General features: G+C 38.0%; 1 long non-coding RNA gene and 1 pseudogene across 1 annotated transcript; both read right to left on the reverse strand.

The window, feature by feature from the left end:
* Positions 1-1740: 1740 nt before the first annotated feature.
* LOC114318106 (alkane hydroxylase MAH1 pseudogene) lies at positions 1741-3256 on the reverse strand (annotated as a pseudogene).
* Positions 3257-3530: 274 nt separating this feature from the next.
* LOC145793123 (uncharacterized) lies at positions 3531-4957 on the reverse strand. The gene is made up of 3 exons (XR_014333717.1): positions 4793-4957; positions 4563-4620; positions 3531-3611 (listed from the first exon to the last, which is right to left on the reverse strand). It is a non-coding gene; the product is annotated as an uncharacterized LOC145793123 (long non-coding RNA).
* Between the last annotated feature and the right edge of the window lie 331 nt (positions 4958-5288).

A 5288-nucleotide genomic window follows, 5' to 3' on the forward strand; every position in this document is an offset into this window, starting at 1 on the left:
TATATACAGGGATTAGTCGAGGATTAAGTCGGGCCTGGGCCGGGGCTGGGGCTGGGGCTGGGGAACATATCCTCGTTTCCGGCCCGAAAATCATCAGGGATTTAATTTTCAATACCATTCCCGGCCCTATGGGGATAATTTTCGGGGAAAAGCCGTTCCAATCGGGATTGGGGGGTCGGGTCCCCATCGGGTCGGGTTAAATTTCCATCCCTAGCCGCTCTACTACAGGTTTCTTTTCTTCTTAGGTGATTCTCTTATTTCTTGGTACAACAAGAAAAGTCTCTTACTGCACGTTCAAGTACAGAAGCCGAATACTATGCTCTTCCTGATACTACTCAGGAGCTTCTCTGGCTTCGTTGGCTTCTTGTTGACGTGGATATTACCCCCTCTGGTGTTACTGATCTCTATTGTGACAATCATAGTGCTATTCAGATTGCTCACATTGATGTTTTTTATGATTGCACCAAGCACATTGAGATTGACTGCCATTTTATTCGTCAGTTTGTCACTCATGGTACTGTTCATCTCTATCAGATCTCTTCTGCTAATCAACATACTGACATCTTCACTAAGGCTTATCCTCCTGGCCACTTCATTGAACTTGTTTCCAAACTCAAGTTGGTTGATATGTATCCTCCTTGAGTTTGAGGGGGGCTGTTAATGTATATAGATAGCTATGTTTCTGTAGATAGATATGTTAAGATATATATAGAGATAGCTATGTATCTTAGTCCTTATCTTGTCTTCTTTCTCCTATATAAGGAGACCATGTTCATTGGTTTCAGTATTGAAATAATATATTTCACTGATGTTTAAGAAATGTTTGAGTGTAGTTGGTTATCATTTTGATGAATTTTATATGATTTTGACAAAAATTGAGTTGTTCGGTTCTAATTTGTCGAACAAATATTGTTCGATTTTTCATTGTCAAAGATTTTAAGGATGTTCAGACTACTAAAGTCAAACTTGATCAATTTTGTTGTGTTCGATCGGTTAGAACCGAACAAATTTGATTTGTTCAATCATTTCCAGTCAAACAAACTTAGTTTGTTCAATGGAACACGACAAGACAAATCAATTTCATTTGGTCCTAGTTATTTCAAAAAAATTCAAATACAAAACAGAAAAATGGTTGAAGAAAAGCTGGGGTGAGGAAGGGCTACTACTAGGCAATGATGGAGGTGCGAAAGAGTGTTAGGGGATAAGGCAAGGGTTGGGGTGGGCCACCAGAGGCAATGCTAAAAGTGGCTGGAGTTAAGGGTGGCAGAAGAGGAGGTTTGCTAAAGGAAAAGTTGTGGTAAAGAGAAGGTTCAAAGAAAGGAGTATTTTAAATATTATGATGGGTCCAAAGAAAAGAGGGAGGAAAATAATTTATTTAGTGGAGGTCTTAAGAAAATAGGTATAGTACCCCTCTACATACAAAGAAATCAAAACATAAGCACGTGAGTAAAACACAACCACATATAATCACCATTCTCACAATTTTTTTTCATATACACAAGAATAAACCCAAATGTCATCTTTATTGAACAATATATTACAGCTTTAACCAATTAGGCAATATGCTAAAAGAGAGCAACAATCAACATTTATTTTGAAACATTCATTTTACTTATTGAAATTCTAATCATTGCATACTTACTACACTTTTTAAATACCCCAAACTACTACACACTTTTTAAATACCCCAAACTACTAACTACACTTTTTAAATACCCCAAACTACTACTAAAATTAATTTCAAGGCCATCTTTTGGTAACTTTAACTTTCAAGCCATGCTTCATTCAGAGAATGATAGAAGCATTAGGAACCACAGGGTGTCCTTCAACAACTCTAATGTTATAGTTATGGATTATTGCAGCCGAAACCGCCTTCATTTGAGTGAACGCAACTTCTTTCCCCAAACAAGTCCTCAGTCCTACATTGAACGCGAAGAACTTGTAAGATGGCTCATGTTTGATCGTTCCTCACTCAGATAACCATCTCTCCGGCTTAAACTCCACGCAATCCTCTCCCCATATGAATTTCATCCTCCCCATTGCATATAGAGAGAATAATATTTTCATTTTTGGATCAACATAATGCCCACTTGGAAGTGTGTCTGGTTTTAGAGGCTTTTTGTGTTGGAATGGAACTGGTGGATATAGCCTTAATGCTTCACATAGTGCACCGTGTAGATAAACTAGTTTGCTTACCTCTTTTATGCCGAATAATCTCCATTTGTTAGCTTCTTTTGTTGGTATATTTGATTTGAGTTCTGCTCTGATCTTTTCTTCTATGTCCGGGTGAGTTGAAACAAGCCAAAGAAACCACGTGAGAGCTGAGCTAGTCGTATCTCTCCCTGCAATCATGAAATTTAAAACGGTGTCTCTCAAGAACTTATCGTCATTTTTTTATCTCTTCTTCATTTAAATACAATGTTAACAGATCAACACCTTCTTCTTCTTCATCATTCAATTTGATTACTTTGATAAGTTCATCTCTCTTCATGGAAATATATTTCTCTATGATATGATCTAGGGTTTTGCGAGCGTTTCTCAATTTCTTCTCATGTCCAATACTTACCCACCTCCGGAACTTCCAAACACTCTCAGGGACTATGTTGCGAATAAAGATAGCTTCCGTGAAATCATCCATGGCTTTGGCGAAGGGAACATGAGGAAGGTCGATGGAGAGGCAACCAGGGTCATAGCCGGTGACAAGTATGTAAGTGGCGTCAAATGTTAGCCTTTGGAACAAGTCTTGCAAGTCCACCACTAGGCCTTGTTTGGAGACATGTTCAAGAACTTTGATGAATCCTTTCTCCACCTTATCTTGGGTGGTCTTGACCAAAAGTCGGTGGAACCGGGGGTGACTGAGTTGTAATTGAGCAAGTTTTCTTTGGTTTCTCCACATATCTGAATCAGAATTGATAAACGTGTTTCCAAAAACGTCGAAAATCTTGAGAAACTGAGGACCCTTTGGGAAATTCAAGAAGTTGGAATTCATTATGTAGTGCACGTTGGATGGATCAACAGTTACCAACATGTTCATGTTAGCAAAAAATGGGCCTTTGAATAGAAAAGTACCTCCGGCTTGGCATAGAAGTTTGGTGGCCCAGTCGTGGATCTGGTGCACATGGCAGAGAAGAGTCGGTAGCATCCCAAAAAGAGGCCAGTTCCAAGGAAGCACATCATCAACGGTGGTGGATAGGAAGAAAAGGAAGAGAAAGCATATAAGTGCTGGTAGGACTTCATAGTAGCCTAGTGAGGCCATTTGGGTTTTTGTTCTAGGTCTTAGTAGAACAATGCAAGTAATATGTATATGGATGGAGATTTATATAACGATTTTATTCAACTTTAGACTGTCTGGTCAAGAATCCATCAACTACCAAGACAGCTTTTTAAAGCATAGCAATACTCAAAATGCATTAAAAGTTCATCAGTTCATGTATCAACAACCAAAGTGGATACACAAAAGGGGAATTGTTGTGGGAATTCAGCTTCACTGATGTAAAGAGATTTTAAAATGATAGAACTTTTTTTTGGGTGAATAAAAATGATAGGGGTGAGCATGGACCGGATTGGTCCGGATTGGGAGAAAACTAGGACCAATCCGTTATCTACGGTTCCTGAAAAATTAAAACCAATCCAATCCATTTAAATTGTAGAACCAATCCGAACCAATCCGTTGAAACACGGATTGGATCGGTTTAGGACCACGGATTTAAATAATTAAATAACAAAATGGGTCCCTTTCTTTAGGTGCAAAGCAAACAAAATGGGTCTTTTACCCCATTCTAAGAACAGAATCATTAATCATTAATCAGTAACTACCACCAATCTTAGTAAACAACTAAGATAGATCAATAAATTTCAAGTCCCTATTTTAATTAAAAGCATTCTTATATTTTATTAGTAAGAGATGCACATCCAGAGAAAACTGTGTTAGGATGTAATGTTATAAATGTTGTACACATTTGTGGGTATTATTGTAAATATTCAAACGAGGGTTTTGTCAAATCCTTCCCATATATGAATATACATTCTCAACCCTGTTTGGGTCCTCCAGTATTTTATGGTATTGGAGCCAGAGACATCTCTCTCTCATATACTTTGTCTCCCTCTTTCTCTCTTACTAATATGGCCATTGGCCATCAGCTCTTTCCACTTTCTTCTTTAACTGTTCATCTCCACAATATTATCAACCATGTATCTGTTAAAATTTGATTAAAAAATATTCTGTTATGGAGAGACCAATTTACATTGATCCTGATTTGCAATGACCTATTTGGCTATATAGATGGCACAATTGTTGCACCATCAAGAAAGACTGTTGATAAAGAAACTCATAAACAGGTTAATAATCCAAGCTATAAATCATGGGTTCAAATGGATCAAAAAAAAAAACACAGAAAACTCAGTTTGAGATAAAACAGAACAAAACCAGATAACATGAACAATCACATTTCAGAGTGTGACATAATGAAAACATAAAACATAAACAATCGATCTAAATAAAAACATAATGAAAACATAAAAATAATAAAAATAAAAACAGAAAAAAAAAACCTCCTACTTACATTTACCGAATCCACTGTAGATGACATGAAACAATCGATCTAATCTGCGATGGATGATCTGGGAACCCATTTCAGAGTGTTAGAGATTAAACCTATTTCAGAGTGTTAGAGAGAGAGAGAGAGAGGAGCTCACCGAAAGAGGAAGACAAATAAACAAAAATAGTCACCGATCTGAGAGAGAGAGAGAGAGATGAGAGATGAGAACACCGAGAGAGAGAGAGAGAGCTCACCGACAGAGAGAGACGAGCAGCAGCACACCGATCTGATCTGAGATGGATGAGAGTGTGAGAGAGAGAACTCAGTCTGAGATGGGAAAGAGAAGAGAGAGAGAGACACCATCGATATAGAGACCTCAGAAGAGTGAGAGGCGTGAATGAGTGAGGTGAAGCTGCTGGACCTGGATTAGGTTTACATTTTAGTATTTATATCATATAAGAAATTATATGGTGTGGGAAGGTATATAGTATAAAAATATAGATTATTTCTAGATGGTCCAGATCGGTTCCAATCCGGAACCGTGGAGTTCAATCCAGAACCGATCCGTGGCCTACGGATTTTGAAATTCTCAATCCGGAACTGAACCACGGATTCAAAAAACCAATCCAAACCTATCGGATTGGACTGGACCGGATCGGATTACGGATTTTACAGATTCCTTGCTCAGCCCTAAAAAATGATAGAACTTGTAAGACTCGTAAAGCTCAACATGGATCCCGTTTTGATAAT

The sequence above is a fragment of the Camellia sinensis genome, chromosome 6, assembly GCF_055761805.1.
Source record: "Camellia sinensis isolate YWXY chromosome 6, ASM5576180v1, whole genome shotgun sequence".
Lineage (NCBI taxonomy): Eukaryota > Viridiplantae > Streptophyta > Magnoliopsida > Ericales > Theaceae > Camellia > Camellia sinensis.